Here is a 26743-nt window from a genome sequence, read left to right as displayed (position 1 = left end):
ACTTAAAGATTGCTGTACACCAGCGGAACCCATCCATCTTGAAGAAGCTGAAGCAGTTTTTGCTTGAATGGGCAAAAATCCCAGTGGCTAGATGTGCCAAGTTTATAGAGACATACCCCAAGAGACTTGCAGCTGTAATTGTTGCAAAAGGTGGTTCAACAATGTATTGACTTTGGGGGGTGAATAGTTATGAATGCTCAAGTTTTCAGCTTTCTTGTTTGTATCAGAATAAAAAATATTTAGCATCTTCAAAGTGGTAGGCATGTTGTCTACCATGTGGTCCTGTGTGGCTCAGTTGGTAGAGCATGGCGCTTGGAACGCCAGGGTTGTGGGTTCAATTCCCACGGGGGGACCAGGGTTCAATTCCCACGGGGGGACCAGGATGAATATGTATGAACTTTCCAATTTGTAAGTCGCTCTGGATAAGAGCGTCTGCTAAAATGACTTAAATGTGTAAATCAAATGATACAAACCCCCCAAAAATCTATTTTAATTCCAGGTTCTAAGGAAACAAAATAGGAAAAATGCCAAGTGGGGTGAATACTTTCGCAAGCCACTGTATGTAGATATTCCATTAAAAAGCAGCCTTATCCAGCTACAATAGTCATTAACAATGTCTACACTGTATTTCTGATCAATTTGATGTTATTTTAATGGACAAAAAATTAGCTTTTCTTTCAAAAACAAGAACATTTCTAAGTGACCCCAAACTTTTGAATGGTAGTGTATACAGTATATATACAAAACTATGTGAACACCCCTTGAAATTAGTAGATTTGTCTAATTCAGCCACACCCGTTTAATTATAATTTTTAAAAAACCTTTATTTAACTAGGCAAGTCAGTTAAGAACAAATTCTTATTTTCAATGAAGGCCTAGGAACAGTGGGTTAACTGCCTTGTTCAGTGGCAGAACGACAGATTTGTACCTTGTCAGCTCGGGGATTTGAACTTGCAACACTTTCAGTTACTAATCCAACGCTCTAACCACTAGGCTACGCTGCCGCCCCAAACTTGGCTTCTACACCAAACAGGTGTATACACCTGCCAGCCACACCCGTTGCTGGCAGGTGTATACATTCGAGCACACAGCCATGCAATCTCCATAGACAAACAATGGCAGTAGAATGGCCTTACTGAAGAGTTCAGTGACTTTCAAAGTGCCACCTTTCCAACAAGTCAGTTTGTCAAATTTCTGTTAGAGCTGACCCGATCAAATGTAAGTGCTGTTATTGTGAAGTGGATACGTCTCGGAGCAACAATGGCTCAGCCGCTAAGTGATAGGTCTCCCGGGTGGCGCAGTGGTCTAAGACACTGCCTTGCAGTGCTAGAGAAATCACTACAGACCCGGGTTTGATTTCAGGCTGTGCAACGACCGGGAGACCCATGAGGTGGCGCAAAATTGGTCCAGCGTCGTCCGAGTTAGGGGAGGGTTTGGCCGGCCGGGAGGTCCTTGTCCCATAGCGCTTAAGTCACTCTTTGTTGCGGGCCGGGCGCATGATGACTTTGTTTGCTAGTTGTACTGTGTTTCCTACGACACATCAGGTGCGGCTGGCTTCTGGGTTAAGCGAGCAGTGTGTCAAGAAGCAGTGAGGCTTGGTAGGGTCGTGTTTTCGGAGGACGCATGGCTCTCGACCTTCGCCTCTCCCGAGTATGTACGAGAGTTGTGTGTCTTCCAAATGGACAAAAACCCCAAGCATACTTACAAAGTTGTGGCAAAATTGCTTAAGGACAACAAAGTCAAAGTATTGGAGTGGCCATCACAAAACCCTGACCTCAATCCTATAGAAAATCTGTGGTCAGAACTGAAAAAGCGTGTGCGAGCAAGGAGGCCTACAAACCTGACTCAGTTACACCAGCTCTGTCAGGAGGAATGGGCCAAAATTCACCCAACTTATTGTAGGACGCTTGTGGAAGGCTACCCGAAACGTTTGACCCAAGTTAAACAATTTAAAGGCAATGCTACCAAATACTAATTGAGTGTATGTGAACTTCTGACCCACTGGGAATGTGATGAAAGCAATAAATGTGATGAAAGAAATAAATCATTCTCTCTACTATTATGCTGAAATTTCACCCCCTTCAAAATAAAGTGATGATCCTAACTGACCTAAGACAGGGAATTTTTACTTGGATGAAATGTCAGGATTTGTGAAAAACTGAGTTGAAATGTATTTGGCTAAGGTGTATGTAAACTTCCGACTTCAACTGTATATACAGGGGGTACCGGTACCGAGTCAGTGTGTGGGGGTACAGTACAAAACAAATCGGGAGGGGTCAATGTAATAGTCATTTGATTGGCCATTTGATTAATCTCTTATCTATTTTTTTAAGGTATTTTCTTAAAACTGCAATGTTTGGTTTTAAGGGCTTGTATGTTAGCATTTCACTGTAAGGTCTACTACACCTATTGTATTCGGAGCATGTGACAACAACAAAAAATAGATTTATATAGTTCTGATCCCAGAGCCATATAAGACTTTGATGTTCTCTTTTTAGTATAGTGAGAGGGGATATATATATATATAGATATGTATAGTATGAAACACTAAAGGTTATTGGAACTGTGTTATATTGTAAGTTTATTGAAAGAGTGACTGTGATATTCGTTGGGAAGACATGGACACAATAAAAGCAGAAGTATTATCTGTGTAATACTATTTGTTCATGTCAGACAGACAACAGCTGTATTTAACATTAGATATAGAAGTAGAAGTAGAGATATGAGGTAGGATCATTCTTCCTGGTTGCAAATATAAATACTGACATTAAATTCTCAATGAAAACACGGTACATTTGATCAGAAACTGTCAGTCTTGACTTAACCCAATCGATGCCTCATCAAATCATCAGGATAACTTGAGATACACATGAATGACTCAAGTTTAAATACAAAACTCTCAGTGACCTTAAACTTTTACTGCAGTGGGTTAAATCAGGGTCACACAGAGGGATTCTGGGTAATATTAAACAAATCTACTTTGAAACAAAAGTATCCACTTCTCACACACATGGTTATGGGCTTAAAAAAAAAAGACGACACCTGTACCATGTCAGATATAGAGTTGAAATGTATTCAATTTTGAGTTTGCATCCCAATATTACACGTTATATACACCACAGAAGACTGAATCATAGCAAAATCGTTTGACATAGAAACACCAGATTTATCCACATATTCTTTTAATTACGTTTATTATTTATAAAATTATGAAAAATATGAATAACATTCCACCCATGAGGCCACTAGGTCATTTGACTGCTGGACAGGGCTACTGAATGAATAAGGCAAAAGTCAGAGTTAAGAGGATCTCAAGTTAGAGGATTTGGGGCGTGCATAGTCAGCGACTGATTCGTCCCATGGTGTCCATGTAACTGTATAACTTTAGTACGTCCCCTCGCCCCGACCTCGGGCGCGAACAAGGGACCCTCTGCACACATCAACAACAGTCACCCACGAAGCGGCGTTACCCATCGCTCCACAAAAGCCGCGGCCCTTGCAGAGCAAGGGGAAACCCTACTTCAAGTCTCAGAGCAAGTGACGTAACCGATTGAAACGCTATTAGCGCGTACCCGCTAACTAGCTAGCCATTTCACATCCGTTACATCCACAGCCAAACATCTCCAGCGATATCTTGTGTGGCTCAGGGCATGATCTTGCTGTAAGCCAGCAGCATAGGGGTCTCGTAGTGGAAGTAACCTGCTCCCACAAACACCCTGATTCCGTCGGGGCCACACACGGCAGCGTCCACCTTCGGGGAAGGGCAGCCTGGACTCCCTGACCACTCCTCTCGGAGTGGAGACCAGCTCAATGTCAAACATCTGGTTCACTGCATTGGAGAGGAATGAAGATCTTATCATGTGACAAGGGTCATATTCATTAGGGCACCAAATGGACTGAAACAGAGGGTAAGAATACCTGTAAGAAAACGATTGCTTTGGTTTTCTGTTTTTATTAAAACGTTTTGCTACGATGAACACTAATAAATACGACCCAGGTATGGGGATCAGGTCATGTGACACGGAAGTGATGATTGTTGTGTTTATATGTTAATACTTTTTCCGGTATACATTACACTACGCTCTACGCGTGCCTGTAAATGTATGGAGGGGGGAAATAAAGAAGGTTAGTACCGCACCCTTGATGACGTGCAAAATGGAATGTTCTCCACAGCTAAAAGCAGTGTCCAGCGGGCCTTGGATCTCCAGCGCATCTTACAGGGGAATCCCACCACCAGGCGGTAAAGCTGCCCACCAGACTCATACAGAAACAGCTGCTCTTCCTGTTGGCACAACATACATCAGTGAAGAAACATTACAAGTGGGTGCTACACATTGGTTGTGTAAGAGGCGAGTTTCCCACCTCACTATGTAAAAGGTGGAAATATCAATATAATATAAATATAAATACAATTATTGTTATTGTTATTAGAAGAAGCCCATCGAGGGACAAACACTGGAAATCAGCTCCAGCTAATGTGTGATGGGGCCCATGGCCTTTTCCTCCCTCCCTCCCTCTCTCCCTCTCTCCCTCCCTCCCTCTCTCCCTCCCTCCCTCCCTCCCTCTCTCTCTCTCTGCCTCCCCCCCTCTCCCTCCCTCCCTCCCTCTCTCTCTCCATCCCTCCCTCTCTCTCCCTCCCCCTCCCTCCCTCCCTCTCTCCCTCCCTCTCTCCCTCCCTCTCTCTCTCCTTCCCATCGTCCTCCCTCCCTCCCTCTCTCTCTCCATCCCTCCCTCTCTCTCCCTCCCCCTCCCTCCCTCCCTCTCTCCCTCCCTCTCTCCCTCCCTCTCTCTCTCCCTCCCTCCCTCCCTCTCTCTCACCTTGATTAAGTGCAGGTGGCCAGCGTAAAAGAAGGCTGCTGTCACCTCTGCAGTTCCTTGAAGGTTTGAGCGATTGGGAAGGCATGCCAGCCATCATTACTCCACCCATTCTTCTGCAAGTAATAATCACCTGTAATAAGCGGGCAGACAGTTTTGGAAAGATTTAACCTCTAATTCCTCCCAAACCCGGATCTGGGAGCACCCCCATCAGTAAAAAAGCTGACTAGCATAGCCTAGCATAGCGTCACAAGTAAATACTAGCATCTAAATATCATTAAATCACAAGTCCAAGACACCAGATGAAAGATACACATCTTGTGAATCCAGCCATCATTTCTGATTTTTAAAATGTTTTACAGGGAAGACACAATATGTAAATCTATTAGCTAACCACGTTAGCAAAAGACACCACTTTTTTTACTCCACCAGTTTTTTACTCCATCAGTAGCTATCACAAATTCGACCAAATAAAGATATAAATAGCCACTAACCAAGAAACAACTTCATCAGATGACAGTCTGATAACATATTTATTGTATAGCATATGTTTTGTTAGAAAAATGTGCATATTTCAGGTATAAATCATAGTTTACCATTGCAGCCACCATCACAACTCTCACCAAAGCGACTAGAATAACTACAGAGAGCAACGTGTATTACCTAATTACTCATCATAAAACATTTCTTAAAAATACACAGCGTACAGCAAATGAAAGACACAGATCTTGTGAATCCAGACAATATTTCAGATTTCTAAGTGTTTTACAGCGAAAACACAATATAGCGTTATATTAGCTTACCACAATAGCAAACATCACAACAGCATTGATTCAAGCTAAAAATAGCGATAACGTATAAACCACCAAAATATATAAATTTTTTCACTAACCTTCTCAGAATTCTTCAGATGACAGTCCTATAACATCATATTACACAATGCATATAGAGTTTGTTCGAAAATGTGCATATTTAGCGGCACAAATCGTGGTTATACAATGTGATTAGTGGCCAAAACTTCAAGCAATCTGTCCGGCGCCATCTTGGAGAGGCACCTAATCTAATCGAAAACTATTCATAAACTTGACAAAAAAATACAGATTGGACAGCAAATGAAAGATAAATTAGTTCTTAATGCAATCGTTGTGTTAGATTTTTAAAATTAACGTTACTGCGCAATACAGCGTGCGCTAAAGCGAGACCGCACCATAATTCATGGCGGAATTATTATTTGACATTTGTCAACATAAGTACGAATTAACAGCATAAAGACTGCTTACTATTAGCTGAGCTTCCATCAGAATCTTGGGCAAGGTGTCCTTTCTCCAGAACAATCGTCTTTTGGTTGAAAGATGTCCTCTTGTCCTGTCGAAATAGCCGCTAACGTTAGCCACCCACTGGAGAGGTGTCCAACTCGTGAAAGCGCATCACAAAGAAATCCAGGAAAATCGCAATAAACTGATATAAACTGCTATAAATCGGTTTAAATTAACTACCTTATGATGTCTTTAACAACTATAACGAATAAAAACATGACCGGAGATACAGAACTGCTAAAACGAAAGCTTTGCAGAAGGCCATTGTGATGTCCCTGATGCGCCAGGCGCACCGTTGAAAAGAACGGTACTTCCGTTCCACGGTCTTATATAGGGCCCCAGATTGCGCAATCCACTCCATTCAAATTCTCCCCGCTTACTGACATCTAGAGGAAGACGTATGCAGTGCATGTAGCCCGATGGCTTACATAGGGACTTATAAACTGACCTCAGAACAGGGACCTCAATTTCTGAAATCTCACTCCCTGACAGGAAATGTGCTGCAGAATGAGTTCTGTTTCACTCAGAGAAATAATTCAAACGGTTTTAGAAACTAGAGAGTGTTTTCTATCCAATAGTAATAATAATATGCATATTGTACGAGCAAGAATTGAGTACGAGGCAGTTTAATTTGGGAACGAATTTATTACAAAGTGCAAATAGCACCCCCTATTGCCAAGAGGTTTTTAAGATAGGAGTATTTATTTTATTTTGTCTTTATTTAACCAGATAGGTCAAAACATTTGTCTTTTACAATAAAAGGCTACAGTGCAGGTTAATACAACCATATGAATACACACACAGGTACACAACCAGAGGTTAAACACAATATGAATACTCACAGGTACACACACACACCGGGTCAAAACAAAGCCATACACACCTCTGAAGGCGAAGGATTTCTCCGGGCGTCTTCTGTCATGGCGTCCAGGGGGGCGTGGCTGCAACGCTCCCTCTCCGTGTGGTCGCTCAAACGGCCAGGGTGGCATCATGATCAAATCAGAAACTTCACCAGACGCACATTAAAAAAAAGTAGGCTCAGCGATGCAAGACTTTTCTCTCACACAGTCACACAAATCAAATAAAATGTTATTGGTCACATACACGTGTTTAGCAGATGTTATTGCGGGTGTAGCGGAATGCTATCTGCGCATGTGCACGGGTTCGCTTCGCGCTGCACGGCACTGCACGGGTTCGCTTCGCGCTGCACGGCACTGCACGGGTTCGCTTCACGCTGCACGGGTTCGCTTCACGCTGCACGGGTTCGCTTCACGCTGCACGGGTTCGCTTCACGCTGCACGGCGCTGCACGGGTTCGCTTCACGCTGCACGGTGCTGCCCGGGTTCGCTTCACGCTGCACGGGTTCACTGCACGGGTTCGCTTCGCGCTGCTACAGTACAACGTGGTAGCTACGGGACATAAAACAGCGAAGAAGTAGTTGTTGAAGAGATTCACACACTACTGCTATTTATTTTCTTGCTGAGTCTACCTTTAATAACAACCATACAAAATGTCTGGTCAACTTTAAGATGTCAGCTGTGTTTGAAATCTCTGTTCAGCTGCACCCCCTGGACTCACTGAAGTTGGGGCACTTCATGAAGAAGTCGCGGGCGTCTTTGGGGTACTTCCCCGTCACAGTTCCGGACCGAGGGTGGAACTTGGTGAACTGGTGTCCATGGAAACAGTAGTAGTGATCCGACCGGCGAAGGGCTGAGGTGCAGTTGGGGAGGTGGGTCCAACTGGCTAGCCTTTACCTTCTTAGTGTAGCCTTAGTGTGGCCTTAGTGTAGCCTTTACCTTCTTAGTGTAGCCTTAGTGTATGTGTCAAAGTGGAACACGTTATGCACTGGGGGGGAAGCAGGGTTGGAGTCAATAATATATAATAGCATTATATATTAGCTTTTATCCAAAGCCGTCTACAGTCATGTGTGCATAAATGTTTTACTTATGAGTGGTGCCAGAAATCAAATTCACTATGCTGGCATTGCAAGCGCCTTACCAACTGAGCTACAGAGGACAGGTATTTAAATGTTTTTAATTCAAAATGCTACATTTGCGCATTGTTGATTTGATAGAGATTGATTGTTGATTTGATAGAGATATGGGACATTTATTACCCTTGAAGAATATGACAGAGTCTCGGCGACAATCTCCCCTTGGGACACACCACGGCGGCGTCCAGGTGGTCAGGGATACCAGGGAACACCTCAGAGATGTCCTTGGGGAAGCCCGTCTCCAGTTGGTGCTTGTAGTAGCTGAACACTTTGGTGTCCTGCACCAGAGAAACACAGGACAGAGGTCAGAGGTAGGCCACCTCAGAGATGTCCTTGGGGAAGCCCGTCTCCAGGACATGGCTACGCTCATGGTAGCTGAACACCTTGTTGTCCTAGAGAGGAGAGAGGAGAGGAATCTTTATAACCTATCAGAGGGCAAGGTTGCGCTACTACCATATCGTATAGTACCTTGTTGTCCTAGAGTGGGAGAGAGGAGAGAAATCTTTATAACCTATCAGAGGGCAAGGTTGCGCTACTACCATATCGTATAGTACCTTGTTGTCCTAGAGTGGAGAGGAGAGTGGAGGAGATGCAGGAGAGGAGAGTGGAGCTACTACCATATCGTTTAGTACCTTGTTGTCCTAGAGTGGAGAGAGGGGGAGATGCAGGAGAAGAGGGTGGAGCTACTACCATATTGTTAAGGCCAATCCAGTCTTTTTAATATCTGGGTATAGAGGGTGTTTCTGGACAGGACCAATGTTCAGGTTTGTGGAGGAACTGATGTAATTAGTTACATGTCAAATCAAATCATATTGTATTTGTCACATACACGTGTTCAGCAGATGTTATTGCGGGTGAAGCAAAATGCTTGTGAATGTATTTTAGGTTGGGTAAACAAAAGTACTTGAATTCCTGTACGTGGTTACAATCACACCATGAGTCGTTAATCATGAAACATACACCACCGCCCTTCTTCTTCTTCCCGGAGAGATGTTATCTGATTACAACAACAAACAACGGTAAATGTAATCAGTTACGTTACCAGAAAATATTACAGATACTTTTGAAAAACTAAATGATTACTTCTTGGATTACTTTTAAATTCAGAAAGGATGTTTGACAAAAAATTACATTATTACATCTTTGTTTTTAATTCAGAATTGTTCCACCTGAGTGAGTCTGACCACCAATCAGAGACCATTACGATGACACACCAAATGATGACCACCAATCAGAGACTACTACGATGACACACCAAATGATGACTACCAATCAGAGACCACTGTGATGACACACCAAATGATGACCAACAATCAGAGACCACTACGATGACACACCAAATGCGTTTGATGGATCGTTTTTGTCTTCTTCTAAATGCCTATTACTGAAAGTAATCCAAAAGTAACTGAAAGTAATCCAATTATGTTACTGAATTTGGATGATCCAAAAGTTACATTACTGATTACAATGTTGTACAGGTAACTAGCAACTGTAACAAATTAGAATTTAGAAAGTAACCTACCCAACCCTGCCAATGTTTCAGTAGATATCCCTAGGAGTTGAAAATCAATTTGGGGATTTAAAAGACGTTGAAAAGACGTCGTTCGACACATTTTGCTCACTGGAATGGTAAAAACAGGAAGTGAAATGTTAATACCAGGAAGAAGTAGGTATGCAGATGGTCTTCATCGTTAGGCTGGTGGAGACAAAAAGCGGCATCAATGTGACCTAGGTGATGATGCTCGTCCAGCTCCTTGTAGGAACCGTTGATCAGCTCAGAGGGACCGTGGAAGCCGGCCCACATGTGGTCACCTGGCAGAAGCAAATCCACACAGTCGGTCAACTCAGATTAATAAAGATCGTCCACTAGGCAACAACTTTCTATCACTGTTTTCTAGAGAGGTCTGGGATGCATCTAAACATCCTGATCAATAACAGTTGTCACGTTGGCATAAATGATTCGGGAGACAGATACAGGAATGCGTAAAAAGGTTTTTTAATTAAGCCCAAATTACGGTGCGCCGTGTAAAGGCACGGGGACGAAGACCAAACAAACATATAACAAAACACAGGGTAGAAACCCAAAACAAAAGAGCGAGGAGTACCTCGAATAAATAACACACGCGCACAATGATTAACACACGGGACGAGACCCGGAATCATCTGCACAATCCACAAGGGCACGAAAGTTCAAAAACACACAGCACAGGTACTCACACGCACTAACGGACATTGTAACAATAATCAACAGTCCCAATGGAAACCAAAGGGCACACTTATACAAGTACTAATCCGTGGGAAAAGGGGACAGGTGAGCGTAATGAAAGTTCCCGGAGGGATCCGTGACAATAGTAGCAATAATACTGATCAATAATAATACTGATCAATAATAATACTGACCAATAATAGATAATAGTCGAATTATGACTCATCAATACTGAGAGACAGATGGGGTTCATGGCTGATGATTGATTGATTGATTTTATTTGAAAGTAAAAAAAAAAAATCAGTACATAGACACATGATACATTAACCACGTTTCCACATTAACCACATTAACCACGTCACTCATTAACCACGTTTCCACATTAACCACATCACTCATTAACCACGTTTCCACATTAACCACATCACTCATTAACCACGTTTCCACATTAACCACATTAACCACATCACTCATTAACCACGTTTCCACATTAACCACATCACTCATTAACCACGTTTCCACATTAACCACATTAACCACGTCACTCATTAACCACGTTTCCACATTAACCACATTAACCACGTCACTCATTAACCACATTTCCACATTAACCACGTTAACCACGTCACTCATTAACCACGTCACTCATTAACCACGTCACTCATTAACCACGTCACTCATTAACCACGTCACTCATTAACCACGTCACTCATTAACCACATTAACCACGTCACTCATTAACCACGTTTCCACATTAACCACGTCACTCATTAACCACGTTTCCACATTAACCACATCACTCATTAACCACGTTTCCACATTAACCACATCACTCATTAACCACGTTTCCACATTAACCACATTAACCACATCACTCATTAACCACGTTTCCACATTAACCACATCACTCATTAACCACGTTTCCACATTAACCACATTAACCACGTCACTCATTAACCACGTTTCCACATTAACCACGTCACTCATTAACCACGTTTCCACATTAACCACATTAACCACGTCACTCATTAACCACGTTTCCACATTAACCACGTCACTCATTAACCACGTTTCCACATTAACCACGTCACTCATTAACCACGTCACTCATTAACCACGTTTCCACATTAACCACGTTAACCACGTCACTCATTAACCACGTCACTCATTAACCACGTCACTCATTAACCACGTTTCCACATTAACCACATTAACCACGTCACTCATTAACCACGTCACTCATTAACCACGTCACTCATTAACCACATTAACCACGTCACTCATTAACCACATTAACCACGTCACTCATTAACCACATTAACCACGTCACTCATTAACCACGTTTCCACATTAACCACATTAACCACGTCACTTATTAACCACGTCACTCATTAACCACATTAACCACGTCACTCATTAACCACATTAACCACGTCACTCATTAACCACATTAACCACGTCACTCATTAACCACATTAACCACGTCACTCATTAACCACATTAACCACGTCACTCATTAACCACGTTTCCATCCACAGTTTTTATGCAAGTAAAGTCATACCGTATATAAAAAATAAAGTGAAGTTTAAATAAAGTTTCAGTACAATTTTATGAATGCCGACAGATCGTTTGTTCATTTGACCCGGTGGGATCTTTTTGTGTCTGTAAAATTAATTATGTGAGAAATGGCGGGGGAAACGCCTTTATGCACAAATATTGATATAACTTCATGTCAATAATGTTTGTACCAGGTTTTGTGCTGCTACCATGTTGTTCTGTTGCCATGTTGTGTTGCTACCATGTTGTTGTCATGTTGTGTTTCTACCATGTTGTTGTCATGTTGTGCTGCTACCATGTTGTTCTGTTGCCATGTTGTGTTGCTACCATGTTGTTGTCATGTTGTGTTTCTACCATGTTGTTGCCATGTTGTGTTGCTACCATGTTGTTGTCATGTTGTGTTGCTACCATGTTGTTGTCATGTTGTGTTTCTACCATGTTGTTGTCATGTTGTGTTTCTACCATGTTGTTGTCATGTTGTGTTTCTACCATGTTGTTGTCATGTTGTGTTGCTACCATGTTGTTGTCATGTTGTGTTTCTACCATGTTGTTGTCATGTTGTGTTGCTACCATGTTGTTGTCATGTTGTGTTGCTACCATGTTGTTGTCATGTTGTGTTGCTACCATGTTGTTGTCATGTTGTGTTGCTACCATGTTGTTGTCATGTTGTGTTGCTACCATGTTGTTGTCATGTTGTGTTGCTACCATGTTGTTGTCATGTTGTGTTGCTACCATGTTGTTGTCACGTTGTGTTTCTACCATGTTGTTGTCATGTTGTGTTGCTACCATGTTGTTGTCATGTTGTGTTGCTACCATGTTGTTGTCATGTTGTGTTGCTACCATGTTGTTGTCATGTTGTGTTGCTATCATGTTGTTGTCATGTTGTGTTGCTACCATGTTGTTGTCATGTTGTGTTGCTATCATGTTGTTGTCATGTTGTGTTTCTACCATGTTGTTGTCATGTTGTGTTGCTACCATGTTGTTGTCATGTTGTGTTGCTACCATGTTGTTGTCATGTTGTGTTGCTACCATGTTGTTGTCATGTTGTGTTGCTACCATGTTGTTGTCATGTTGTGTTGCTACCATGTTGTTGTCATGTTGTGTTGCTACCATGTTGTTGTCATGTTGTGTTGCTACCATGTTGTTCTGTTGTCATCTTGTGTTGCTACCATGTTGTTGTCATGTTGTGTTGCTACCATGTTGTTGTCATGTTGTGTTGCTACCATGTTGTTGTCATGTTGTGTTGCTACCATGTTGTTGTCATGTTGTGTTGCTACCATGTTGTTGTCATGTTGTGTTGCTACCATGTTGTTGTCATGTTGTGTTGCTACCATGTTGTTCTGTTGTCATCTTGTGTTGCTACCATGTTGTTGTCATGTTGTGTTGCTACCATGTTGTTGTCATGTTGTGTTGCTACCATGTTGTTGTCATGTTGTGTTGCTGCCATGTTGTTGTCATGTTGTGTTGCTACCATGTTGTTGTCATGTTGTGTTGCTACCATGTTGTTGTCATGTTGTGTTGCTACCATGTTGTTGTCATGTTGTGCTGCTACCATGTTGTTGTCATGTTGTGTTGCTACCATGTTGTTGTCATGTTGTATTGCTACCATGTTGTTGTCATGTTGTGTTGCTACCATGTTGTTGTCATGTTGTGTTGCTACCATGCTGTGTTGTCGTGTGTTGCTGTTTTGCTATGTTGTTATCTTACGTCTCTCTCTGTATGTAGTGTTGTGTTGTCTCTCTTGTCGTGATGTGTGTTTTGTCCTATATTTTTAATCGCAGCCCCCGTCCCCGCAGGAGGCCTTTTTCCTTTTGGTAGAACGTCATTGTAAATAAGAATTTGTCCTTAACTGACTTGCCTAGTTAAATAAAGTGATGGCACGGTGTGTGGTCCTCAAACTACGACTCGGGAAACCACACAGTTAATTAGGCTACTGACAAAATAAATGATGCTATAACTTCACAGGGTTGTGAAAGTGCACGGTAATCTTTATGCTCTTTTTCCAATAAATATAGAAGGGTCTCATTGTCCATAATAATCTCATCATGTAGACTGGCCTAACCGCTCTGTGTCTGCCAGCTCTTGGCTAGAGCACAGATGCCAAGACCAGGAACATTTGCTATTTAACTTAACAGTTTTTTGTGACAAATCTAAATCGTTAGAGTTGAAAATGAGATGGGGAAACACATTGAACTTTCGATTTTTATTAGGTACATAAAAACATAAGTGAAAAAAGTACATTTTGTGTGCACTACATCTCCACGCCCTGACCTTAGAGATCCTTTTTTATGTCTCTATTTTGGTTTGGTCAGGCCGTGAGTTGGGGTGGACATTCTATGTTTTGGTCTCCTCCCTTAGACGATCGTTACAGTGCACTACATCGTCACGCATTGATTTTTAAATCTGCTACAAATCCGTTTGGTGGAAACGCACGACTGGTGAGGAAAATACTTATATTTTCATTTTTGCGGACTTTTGAATATTCACATGAAAATCTGTCGCCAATTGGATGGAAACCTAGCTACTTATTTAAATTGTGGTGCATAATGGAACGTGTCAGTTAGTTACCCTTGAAGAAGTAGGTGATTCTCTTGGCGTCCGTGGGGTGATCGCATCAAACTCAATCTCTTCACAACGGTCCATCTGGGCTCCATGGTGATCTGGTCCAGCTAGGGTTGCAAAGGGAGGGTGTATTACTGGAAACTTTCAAAGTGTCACACCCTGATCTGTTTCATCTGTCTTTGTGACTTTCTCCACCCCCCTCTAGGTGTCGCCCATCTTCTCCATTATCCCCTGTGTATTTATACCCGTGTTCTCTGTTTGTCTGTTGCCAGTTCGTCTTGTTTGTCATGACAACCAGTGTTGTTGTTCTCAGCTCCTGCTTTTCCCCAGTCTCTCTTTTTCTCTCCCTCCTGGTTTTTGACCCTTGCCTGTCCTGACTCTGAGCCCGCCTGCCTGACCACTCTTCCTGAGCCCGCCTGCCGACCTGTACCTTTGCCCCACCTCTGGATTGCTGACCTCTGCCTACCCTGAGCCTGCCTGCCGTCTGGTACCGTTGCCCCACTTCTGGTTTACTGACCCCTGCCTGCCTTGACCTGTCTATTGCCTGCCCCTGTTGGATTATTTTACGTGTCTGCATCTGGGTCTTACCTCGATTCCTGATACAAAGGGAGGGTATAGTACTGGAAACTTTCAAAGTTGACCAGTAAACTACCATAATGTTGGTAACTTTCAGTTTATTTGGAATTATATAAAATTACATAGTGGCCTTTTTTGGGTATTTCAGATGAATAAGCATAATTTCTTTTCAAACTGAAAATCTGGTGTTTCTATGTCAAACAGTTGTGTTATAGTTCAGTCTTCTGTGATGTAAATAACGTGTAATATTGGGATGCAAACTCAACATTGAATACATTTCAACTCTATACCTGACGTGGTACAGGTGTCGTCTTTTTTTTTTTAAAGCCCATAAACGTGTGTGTGAGGTGTATATACTTCTGTTTCAAAGTAGATTTGTTTAAGACTACCCAGAATCCCTATGTGTGACCCTGATTTAGCCCACTGCAGTAAGAGGTTAACTGAAAACAATGCCATTGTTGATTGGTACTGCTACCATGTTGTCCCCCCCCCCCCCCCCCCCCCCCGTTATGTGCCTATGCTGTTCTCACAACGTGCTGTTTTAGCTTCCCCCCCTGTTATGTGTCTCTGCTGTTCTCACAATGTGCTGTTTAACTCCCCCCCTGTTATGAGCCTCTGCTGTTCTCACAATATGCTGTTTAACCCCCCCCCCCCCCCGTTATGTGCCTCTGCTGTTCTCACAATGTGCTATTTTAACCCCCCCCCCCCTGTTATGTGCCTCTGCTGTTCTCACAATGTGCTGTTTTAACCCCCCTCCCTGTTATGTGCCTCTGCTGTTCCCACAACGTGCTGTTTTAACTCCCCCCTGTTATGTGCCCCTGCTGTTCTCACAACGTGCTGTTTTAACCCCCCCCCCGTTATGTGCCCCTGCTGTTCTCACAATGTGCTGTTTTAGCCCCCCCCCCGTTATGTGCCCCTGCTGTTCTCACAATGTGCTGTTTTAACCCCCCCCCTGTTATGTGCCTCTGCTGTTCTCACAATGTGCTGTTTTAGCCCCCCCCCCCCCCCCGTTATGTGCCTCTGCTGTTCTCACAATGTGCTGTTTTAACCCCCCCCCCCCCCCCCCCCGTTATGTGTCTCTGCTGTTCTCACAATGTGCTGTTTCAGCTCCCCCCCCCTGTTATGTGTCTCTGCTGTGTGCAGATGACCATCCCCAACATCTCACTCCAAAATCCTGGGCATTACTATGGACTTGGTCGCCCCTTTGCTGCTATAACAGCCTCGACTCTTCTGGGAAAGATTAATCACTCCAGAGAACATGTTCCCACTGCTCCAGAGTCTAACTGTGGCGAGCTTTACACCAGAACAGCCGACGCTTTGCATTACGCATGGTGATCTTATGCTTGTGTTGCGGCTGCTCGGCCATGGAAACCCATTTCATGACGTTGCTTCCAGAGGCATTTTGGAAGTCGGTAGTGGGTGTTGCAACTGAGGACAAACGATTGTTAAACGCTATGCGCTTCAACACTCAGCGGTTATGTTCCGTGAGCTTGTGTGGCCTACCACTTTGCGGCTGAGCCGTTGTTGCTCCTAAACATTCTACCTTTTAATAACAGCACTTTCGGTTGACCGGAGCAGCTCTAGCAGGGCGGACATTTTTCAGCTTCCAGAAAGTGTGTATATGTTCTTGCGACATGGGGCCATGCTGTTCACGACGTTGAGATCAGCAAACCCGCTCGCCCACACTGAGCCATACACGTGGTCTGTGGTTGTGAGGCCGGTTGGACGTACTGCCAAATTCTCTAAAATGGAGTTGTAATCAGCTTATGGAGGAGAAATTAACATTCAATTCTCTGGCAACAGCTTTGGTGTACATTTCTGCAGTCAGCGTGGCAATTGCACTCTCCCTCAAAACTTGAGACGTTAGTGGCATTGTATTGTTGTGACAAAACTGCACATTTTCGAGAGGCCTTGTATTGTCCTCAGCACAAGATGCACCTGTGTAATGATATGATATGCCACACCTGTCAGGTAGATGGATTATCTTGGCAAAGGAGACATGCTCACTAACAGGGATGTAAAACAAAATTAGAGAGAAATAAGCTTTTTGTGCGTATTGAAAATGTATGGTATCTTTTATATTGTTTATATCTGAGCCGTTGTTGCTCCTAGACGTTTCCACTTCACAACAACAGCACTTACAGTTGACCGGGGCAGCTGTAGCAGGGCCGGAATTTGACGAACTGACTTGTTGGAAAGGTGGCATCCTATGACGGTGCCACGTTGAAAGTCACTGAGCTCTTAAGTAAGGTCAATCTACTGCCGATATTTGTCTATGGAGATCGCATGGCTGTGTGCTCAATGTTATGCACCTGTCAGCAACGGATGTGGCTGAAATAGCCGAATCCACTCATTTGAACGAGTGTCCACATACAGCACCAGTCAAAAGTATGGGCACCTACTCATTCAAGGGTTTTTCTTTATTTTTGTAGCCCACTGGGATTGTAGAATAATAGTGAAGTCATCAAAACTATGAAAAAGCACATGGAATCATGTAGTAACCAAAAAAGTGTTAAACAAATCAAAATATATTCTAGATTCTAGATTTTTCAAAGTAGCCACACTTTGCCTCGATGACAGCTTTGCACACTCTTGGCATTCTCTCAACCAGCTTCACCTGGAATGCTTTTCCAACAGTCTTGAAGGAGCACTTGTTGGCTGCTTTTCCTTCACTCTGCGGTCCAACTCATCCCATTCGATCTCAATTGGGTTAAGGTCGTATCACGTTTCAGATGCAGACAACATCGAAGTAACAACAGTATATTAATCGAACAGGGACAGGCAAAATGCAGGTCAAGGGCAGGCAAAGGTCAGTAATCCAGAAAGGTGGGGTAAAGGTACAGGACGGCAGGCAGGCTCAGGGTTGGGGCAGGCAGAATGGTCAACACCGGGAAAACTAGGAAACAGGAACAATCGAGAGACAGGAGCAGAGGGGAAAACGCTGGTAGGCTTGACGAAACAAAACGAACTGGCAACAGACAAACAGAGAACACAGGTATAAATACACAGGGGATAATGGGGAGGATGGGCGACACCTGGAGGGGGTAAACCCTTTACAATAAAGATCTGTGAAGTTATTTGGATTTTTAAGAATTATCTTTGAAAAACAGGATCCTGAAAAAGGGTAGTTTCTTTTTTCCCCCCTGAATTTATATAGTACGCAAGTCCAGAGAAGACATATGACCAAAAACAAATATTCCTTCATGTTATTTACCTTTATGATCACGACATAACAAAAGCTGTTTTGTCGAGATCACAAAATAAACTCTATGAATGGAAGTGGAAGTATTGATGATATATTGATCAACGTTTTTATTGATTGTACATGTCATACTAACATCATGCTTTATAAATGAATTGATAAGTTTATAAGTCATATTTATGGATAATATAAAAAATGTACAGAGTGTGTGAACTCCCTTGCTGACGGGCTGATCAGATACAATATCAGCCACAGAGCTTGTTTAGATTCATAAGCAACCTCAGAGGTCTATAAATCAGGATTCTGCCTTGTAGGCTGTTTCATAAGTAAAGCTGAAGATTATCAGTCTATTATGTACAGTTACTTTGGAAAGTATTCAGACCCCTTGACTTTTTCCACGTTATGTTAAAGCCTTATTCTAAAATAGATTCAATTAAATAAAAATCCTCAGAAATCTACACACAATACCCCATGATGACGAAGCGAAAAACAGGTTTAAACATTTTGCAAATGTATTTAAAAATAAAAAAAACAGAAATACATTATTTACGTAAGTATTCAAACCCTTTGCTATGATTCTCTAAATTGAGCTCAGGTGCCTCCAGTTTCCATTGATCATGCTTGAGATGTTTCTACAACTTGATTGGAGTCCATCTGTGGTAAATTCAATTGATTGGACATGATTTGGAAATGCACACACCTGTCTATATAAGATCCGACAGTTGACAGTGCAAAAACCAAGCCATACGGTCAAAGGAATTGCCCGTAGAGCTCCGAGACAGCATTTTATTGAGGCACAGATCTGGGGAAGGGTGACAAAACAATTCTGCAGCATTGAAGATCCCCAAGAACACAGTGGCCTCCAACATTCTTAAATGGAAGAAGTTTGGAACCACCAAGACTCCTCCTAGAGCTGGTCACCAGGCCAAACTGAGCAATCGGGGGAGATGGGACTTGGTCAGGGAGGTGACCAAGAACCCATTGGTCACTCTGACAGAGCTCTCGAGTTCCTCCATGGAGATGGGAGAACCTTTCAGAAGGACAACAATCTCTGCAGCACTCCACCAATTAGGCCTTTGCGGTAGAGTAGCCAGACGAAAGACACTCCTCAGTAAAAGGCACATGGCAGCCCACTTGGAGTTTGCCAAAGGGCACCTAAAGACTCTCAGACCATGAGAAACAAGATTCTCTGGTCTGATCAACCAAGATTGAACTCTATGGCCTGAATGCCAAGCATCACATCTGGTGGGAACCTGGCACCATCCCCACAGTGAAGCATGGTGGTGGCAGCATCGTGCTGTGGGGATGTTTTTCAGCGGGAAGGTCTGGGAGAATAGTGTTCCGGGATTCCTCTGATGGCATTGAGGAGTACACCACATCAGTCATTGACATCATCAATAATTGCATCGATGACGTCGTTCCCACAGTGACCGTATGTACATACCCCAACCAGAAGCCATGGATTACAGGCAACATCCACACTGAGCTAAAGGCTAGAGTTGCCGCTTTCAAGGAGCGGGACTCTATCCTGGAAGCTTATAAGAAATCCCGCTATGCCCTCCGCCGAACCATCAAACAGGCAAAGCGTCAATACATTACTAAGATCGAATCGTACTACGCCGGCTCTGACGCTCGTCGGATGTGGCAGGGCTTGCAACCATTACAGACTACAAAGGGAAGCACAGCCGAGAGCTGCCCAGTGACACAAGCCTACCAGACGAGCTAAACTACTTCTATGCTCGCTTCGAGGCAAATAACACTGAAACGTGCATGAGAGCACCAGCTGTTCCGGAAGACTGTGTGATAACGCTCTCCGCAGCTGATGTGAGTAAGACCTTTAAACAGGTCAACAGACGGGTTACGAGGACGTGTACTGCGAGCATGCGCTGACCAGCTGGCAAGTGTCTTCACTGACATTTTCAACCTCTCCCTGTCCGAGTCTGTAATACCAACATGTTTTAAACAGACCACCATAGTCCCTGTGCCCAAGAACACTAAGGTAACCTGCCTAAATGACTACCAACCCGTAGCACTCACGTCTGTAGCCATGAAGTGCTTTGAAAGGTTGGTCATGGCTCACATCAACACCATTACCCCAGAAACCCTAGACCCACTTCAATTTGCATACCGCCCAAACAGATCCACAGATGATGCAATCTCTATTTCACTCCACACTGCCCTTTCCCACCTGGACAAAAGGAAAACCTATGTGAGAATGCTATTCACTGACTACAGCTCAGCGTTCAACACCATAGTGCGCTCAAAGCTCATCAATAAGCTAAGGACCCTAGGACAAAACATCTCCCTCTTCAACTGGATCCTGGACTTCCTGACGGGTCGCTCCCAGGTGGTAAGGGTAGGTAACAACACATCCACCACGCTGATCCTCAACACAGGGGCCCCTCAGGGGTGCGTGCTCAGTCCCCTCCTGTACTCCGTTCACTCATGACTGCACGGCCAGGCACGACTCCAACACCATCATTAAGTTGGCCGATGACACAACAGTGGTAGGCCTGATCACCGACAACGACAAGACAGCCTATAGGGAAGAGGTCAGAGACCTGGTAGTGTGGTGCCAGGACAACAACCTCTCCCTCAACGTGATCAAGACAAAGAAGATGATTGTGGACTACAGGAAAAAGAGGACCGAGCACTCCCCCATTCTCATCAACAGGGCTGTAGTGGAGCAGGTTCAGAGATTCAAGTTCCTTGGTGTCCACAAAAAGTTATCCTTTATCCGTTTATAAAAAGTTATAAAAAGATCCTCAAAAAGTTATACAGCTGCACCATCGAGAGCACCGCCTGGTACGGCAACTGCTCGCTATCTGACCGTACGCGCTACAGAGGGTAGTGTGTACGGCTCAGTACATCACTGGGTCCAAGCTTCCTGCCATCCAGGACCTCTATACCAGGCGGTGTCAGAGGAAAGCCTAAAAAAATTGTCAAAGACTCCGGTCACCCAAGTCATAGACTGTTCTCTCTGCTACCGCAAGTGATACTGGAGCGTGAAGTCTAGGACCAAAAGGCTCCTTAGCAGCTTCCTAAGCAGTTTGAAAACCTATGTTGGCTTTGGTATTAATATCCAGCTAACGTTAGTGGGAATTTAAATCGCCCTGCTCCCTTGGCTTCCCCCATGTTCTCCTGACAAACTGACTTGCTATCTAAGAATGATAACTTTGAACTATTAATAATGAACGATCTTAGTCTGAATTGTTTTGAAAGATATTTGTGCTGAGCTAAATTTCACCCAGCTGATAACCAAGCCTACACGGCCAAATCCACAAGACCCAGTGAAATCTATCCTGATTGATCTTATTCTGACAAAATACACCAGCGAAATATGATGCCAGTGGTGTTTTCTCTCTGGATATTAGCGACCATTGCTCAGTTGTCTGTGTTGATTGTTCTTACATTGCACTTGATGCGGTATAGCCTTTGAACCAGGTCATAACATAGAAATAAACTAATTGAAAATGACAAGTAGTTAATGGCAGGGTTGCCTTCAAAATCAAATCAATCTGCCATTCTGCACTTGAGCAAGGCGGTTAACCCCCAACAACAACTGTTCCCTGGGCGCCGAAGACGTGGATGTTGATGAAGGTTGACCCCCCGCACCTGTCTGATTCAGAGGGGTTGGGTTAAATGCGGAAGACACCTTTCAGTTGAATACATTCAGTTGTAAAACTGACTAGGTATCCCCTTCCCTTTCCTTTCCTCAAACTCACCTTTCACAATGACTTCAAGGTTCCTGAAAAGACAAGATGAAATGCAGACCTTGTTATCTCAGCAGTGTACAGTTGATCCAGATAGAAAACATGTTTATATAATCAGGCCTTGAGAAAGCACAAAACATGTGTGACCAGCCTACTGTCCTCTGTGTTATTGACATCCCACTGCAGTGACCAGCCTACTGTCCTCTGTGTTATTGACATCCCACTGCAGTGTGACCAGACCACTGTCCTCTGTGTTATTGACATCCCACTGCAGTGACCAGCCTACTGTCCTCTGTGTTATTGACATCCCACTGCAGTGACCAGCCTACTGTCCTCTGTGTTATTGACATCCCACTGCAGTGACCAGCCTACTGTCCTCTGTGTTATTGACATCCCACTGCAGTGTGACCAGCCTACTGTCCTCTGTGTTATTGACATCCCACTGCAGTGACCAGTCTACTGTCCTCTGTGTTATTGACATCCCACTGCAGTGACCAGCCTACTGTCCTCTGTGTTATTGACATCCCACTGCAGTGTGACCAGCCTACTGTCCTCTGTGTTATTGACATCCCACTGCAGTGTGACCAGTCTACTGTCCTCTGTGTTATTGACATCCCACTGCAATGACCAGTCTACTGTCCTCTGTGTTATTGACATCCCACTGCAGTGACCAGCCTACTGTCCTCTGTGTTATTGATATCCCACTGCAGTGACCAGCCTACTGTCCTCTGTGTTATTGACATCCCACTGTAGTGACCAGTCTACTGTCCTCTGTGTTATTGACATCCCACTGCAGTGTGACCAGCCTACTGTCCTCTGTGTTATTGACATCCCACTGCAGTGTGACCAGCCTACTGTCCTCTGTGTTATTGACATCCCACTGCAGTGACCAGCCTACTGTCCTCTGTGTTATTGACATCCCACTGCAGTGTGACCAGCCTACTGTCCTCTGTGTTATTGACATCCCACTGTAGTGTGACCAGACCAGACAAACAAATCTGAAAGCATGTTTTCAACTAGTCGTATCTGAAGTCACCTAGACATTATGGTTGGCACTAACAACATCTCTATAATGCATAAATAATATCCACACTGAATATGAGGGTGAGCGCAGAATGCTCAGCGTGGCTACTTACTGTGGGGCGACGTGGCAGAAAGCCAGGGCCAGGCACAGTGTCTGGGAGAGCAGTCCCATGATGAGAGAGAGAGAGTGAGAGAGAGAGCTAGAGAGTGAGAGAGAGAGCTAGAGAGAGAGAGAGAGAGGGAGAGAGCTAGAGAGAGAGCGCTAGAGAGAGAGCTAGAGAGAGAGAGCGAGAGAGAGAGAGCGAGCGAGCGAGAGCTAGAGAGCGAGAGAGAGAGCTAGAGAGCGAGAGAGAGAGCTAGAGAGAGAGAGAGCGAGAGAGAGAGAGAGAGAGAGCGAGAGAGAGCGAGAGAGAGAGAGAGAGAGAGAGAGAGAGAGAGAGAGAGAGAGAGAGAGAGAGAGAGAGAGAGAGAGACAGAGAGACAGAGAGACAGAGAGACAGAGAGACAGAGAGCAGTCGTCTGTGTCCAGGAGAAAGTTCTGGAGAGAGCACAGTGTAAAGTTGCCTGGGCTGCAGCTGGACCTTTATACCGGAGATGGGGTTGGGGGGGGGGGGGGGGGGGGGGTATTGTGGTGGGCGGTTGTCGGCGGTCGGTGAGCTGAGGGGTGGGTGTAATGGTTAATGATTGACATGAGGGTAAAGGGGGTCAGGGATCATATAACATTTTTAGGATGAGAGAGAGAGATCTGTTTTCTGAGCAATTGAGAAATGCAGTGTTGTGGGATAAAGTCATATCATCATTAAAAAGGGAAAAGGTGCAGCATAAACTCAAAAGCTAAAATCTTTCGTAATTTTGTCAGACGCTCAATATTTACGAAGTCTGTCCTCGAGACATTGTTATAAAGGGCTAACCCTAAACCCTTTATAATTTTGAAGTGCTTGATTGTTCCAGCCTGGCTGACTGTAACTTCAAGAGAAGAGGAGGTGTAGCAGGGATCGGACCAACAAGCAGCGTAGCCAGTGCTCAACATGTTTAATTAAACGAAACAGTGAACACTTACAACAATACAAAATAACAAAAAGTGGCAAACCGATACAGTCCTAGCTGGTGCAGAGAAAACACAGAGACAGGAAACAACCACCCACAATCCCCAACACAAAACAAGCCACCTATATATGATTCCCAATCAGAGACAACACAAAACATCTGCCTCTGATTGAGAACCATATTAGGCCGAACACAGAAACGGACAAACAAGACACACAACATAGAATGCCCACCCAGCTCACGTCCTGACCAACACTAAAACAAGCAAAACACACAAGAACTCTGGTCAGGACGTGACACTGACACCTAACTCAAAGTCCTCCTGACTTCAGAGTCTGGAAAGGCTGATGTTGTCGCCAAGATGCGTTGATGATGAATGGGGCTAACTCGTCAACAGCCGAAACAGTTCCTCCGCCGAGAAGACGAGAGAATTATCAAATCATCAAATTTGAAGGTAAATTCCTTAAAATCAGATTAAGAGCAGAATTTCAAATTCCTAAGAGTCTGGACACACCGATTACCTGAACGGTATTATACACTGCCGGGGTCAAACATTATACAACACTATGGTTTTTATTTATTTTTACTATTTTCTACATTGTAGAATAATAGTGAAGACATCAAAAAACGACGAAGTAACACATATAGAATCATGTAGTTACCAAAAAAAAGTGTTAAACAAATCAAAATATATTTTAGATTTGAGATTCTTCAAATAGCAAATAGTTACCTTTTTCCACCTCTAAGTTCATGCCTTCAACCCTGCTCTTGCATGGGCCCAACTGTACAGGGTGGCCATGGCCATTTAAAACAATAATAATTAACGACATGCAGTACGTGGTCCTTATCTCCTTCATATTTACATGACCTGGAGTTTAGGTTCAAACCAGAGCAACGTTCATTATGTCAGTCATGGTCTTTGAGAACCTCTGTTGTATTCGCATTCTCAATCCCCAGAATTATTTTTAATTTTTTTCACAGAATCTTTTCACGTTTTCGTTTTTTTTCAAAATTAATAAAAGCTAAGAACATCAATAACTTCATAGTTTGGAACAAAATGGAAGAAAATGAAACGTTTTCTACAATAACCAATATCACTCCCTAAAAACCACAACCCTATCGAACTATCCTTGGCTTTTCTGGAAATAGAATAGACCCAAATGGAAAACTAAAGGCAGAGAAACCGTTAATGACGTCGGAACAGGAAATACTACTATTTCCATGACAGAAGTTAAAAAGCTTTTTTGTTTAGACTGACGAATGTAGACATTTTCAAACACAGTGACTTCAGAATCCATTCACAGCCCCTTGACCATTTCCACAGTGTGTTGTGTTACAGACTGAATTTAAAATGGGTTCAACTGAGATTTGGTGTCACTGGCCTATACACAATATCGCATAATGTCAAAAGTGGAATTATGTTTTTTCTAATATTTCTAATTAGTAAAAAAAAATGAAAAGATGAAATGTCTTGAGTATTCAACCCCTTTGTTATGGCGATGCCTAAATATGTTCAGGAGTAAAAATGTGCTTTACACATCACATAAAAAGTTTCATGGACTCACTCTGTGTGCAATAATAGTGTTTAACATACAATTATCTGTAAAGTCCCTCAGTCAAGCAGTGTATTTTAAACACAGATTCAACCAGAAAGACCAGAGAGGTTTTCCAATGCCTCGCAACTAAGGGCACCTATTGGTAGATGGGTAAAAAAAAAAAAAGAAAGCAGACATAGAATATCCATTTGAGCATGGTGAAGTTATTAATTACACTTTGGATAGTGTATCAATACACCCAGTCAATACAAAGATACTTCCTAACTCCATTTTTGGAGAGAAAGGAAACCGCTCAGGGATTTTCACCATGAGGCCAATGGTGACTGTAAAACAGTTACAGATGGCTGTGATAGGACAAAACTGAGGATGAATCAACAACATTGTAGTTACTCCACAATACTTACCTAATTGACAGAGGGAAAATAAGGAATCTTGTACAGAGTTAAAATATTCCTAAACATGCATCCTGTTGGCAACAATACACTAAAATACAACTGAAAAGAAATTAACTTTGTCATGAATACAAAGCCTTATGTTTGGGGCAAATCCAACACACATCACTGAGTACCGCTCTTCATATTTTCAAGCATGGTAGTGGCTGCATCATGTTATGGGTATGCTTGTCATCGGCAAGGACGTTTGTTTGGGGATAAAATGAAATGGACTAGAGCCAAGCACAGACATAATCCCAGAGGAAAACCTGGTTCAGTCTGCTTTCCAACAGACACTGGGAGATACATTCACCTTTCAGCAGGACAATAACCTAAAACACAATGCCAAATATACACTGGAGTTGTTTACCAAGACGACATAGAATGTTCCTGAGTGGCCTAGTTACGGTTTTGACTTAAATCTGCTTGAACATCTATGGCAAGACTTGAAAAAGGCTGTCAAGGAATGATGAACAACCAACTTGACAGGAGTCTGAAACATTTTGAAAAGAATAATGTGCAAATATTGTACACTCCAGGTGTGCAAAGCTCTTAAGAGACGTACCCAGAAAGCCTCACAGCTGTCAGAGCTGCTTCTACAAAGTATTTTCTCAAAGGTGTGAATACTTATGTAAATTAGATATTTCTGTATTTCATTTTCAAAACATTTGCAAACATTTCTAAAATCATGTTTACACTTTGTCACAATGGGTTATTATGTTTTGATACACCATGACAGCGCAAAT

The 26743-nt window shown here is 43.2% G+C and overlaps 1 protein-coding gene, 1 long non-coding RNA gene, 1 other non-coding gene and 1 pseudogene across 5 annotated transcripts in view; 2 read left to right on the top strand and 2 right to left on the bottom strand.

Moving 5' to 3' along the window:
* Nucleotides 1-278: 278 nt before the first annotated feature.
* trnap-ugg lies at nt 279-355 on the top strand. Its single transcript has one exon. It is a non-coding gene; the product is annotated as a tRNA-Pro (tRNA).
* Nucleotides 356-3506: 3151 nt separating this feature from the next.
* Nucleotides 3507-14530, bottom strand: LOC120058553 (annotated as a pseudogene).
* A 3414-nt stretch (nt 14531-17944) lies between these two features.
* LOC120058554 lies at nt 17945-23230 on the bottom strand. 2 transcript variants are annotated; one of them, XR_005478022.1, is made up of 3 exons: nt 23077-23230; nt 21953-21975; nt 17945-17993 (listed from the first exon to the last, which is right to left on the bottom strand). It is a non-coding gene; the product is annotated as an uncharacterized LOC120058554 (long non-coding RNA). The 2 variants fall into 2 exon arrangements; XR_005478023.1 differs by lacking the exon at nt 17945-17993 and adding an exon at nt 21164-21846.
* A 1033-nt stretch (nt 23231-24263) lies between these two features.
* LOC120058543 (ankyrin repeat domain-containing protein 50-like) overlaps nt 24264-26743 on the top strand; it is a 56734-nt gene continuing 54254 nt past the window's right edge. For both annotated transcript variants that reach the window (XM_039007325.1, XM_039007324.1), the window contains exon 1: nt 24264-24464. The gene's annotated coding sequence lies outside the window, so the exon portion shown is untranslated. The remainder of the gene's footprint in view (nt 24465-26743) is intronic.

The sequence above is a fragment of the Salvelinus namaycush genome, chromosome 13 (assembly GCF_016432855.1).
Source record: "Salvelinus namaycush isolate Seneca chromosome 13, SaNama_1.0, whole genome shotgun sequence".
Classification (NCBI taxonomy): Eukaryota; Metazoa; Chordata; class Actinopteri; order Salmoniformes; family Salmonidae; genus Salvelinus; species Salvelinus namaycush.
This window is presented reverse-complemented; position numbering and strand designations above follow the sequence as displayed.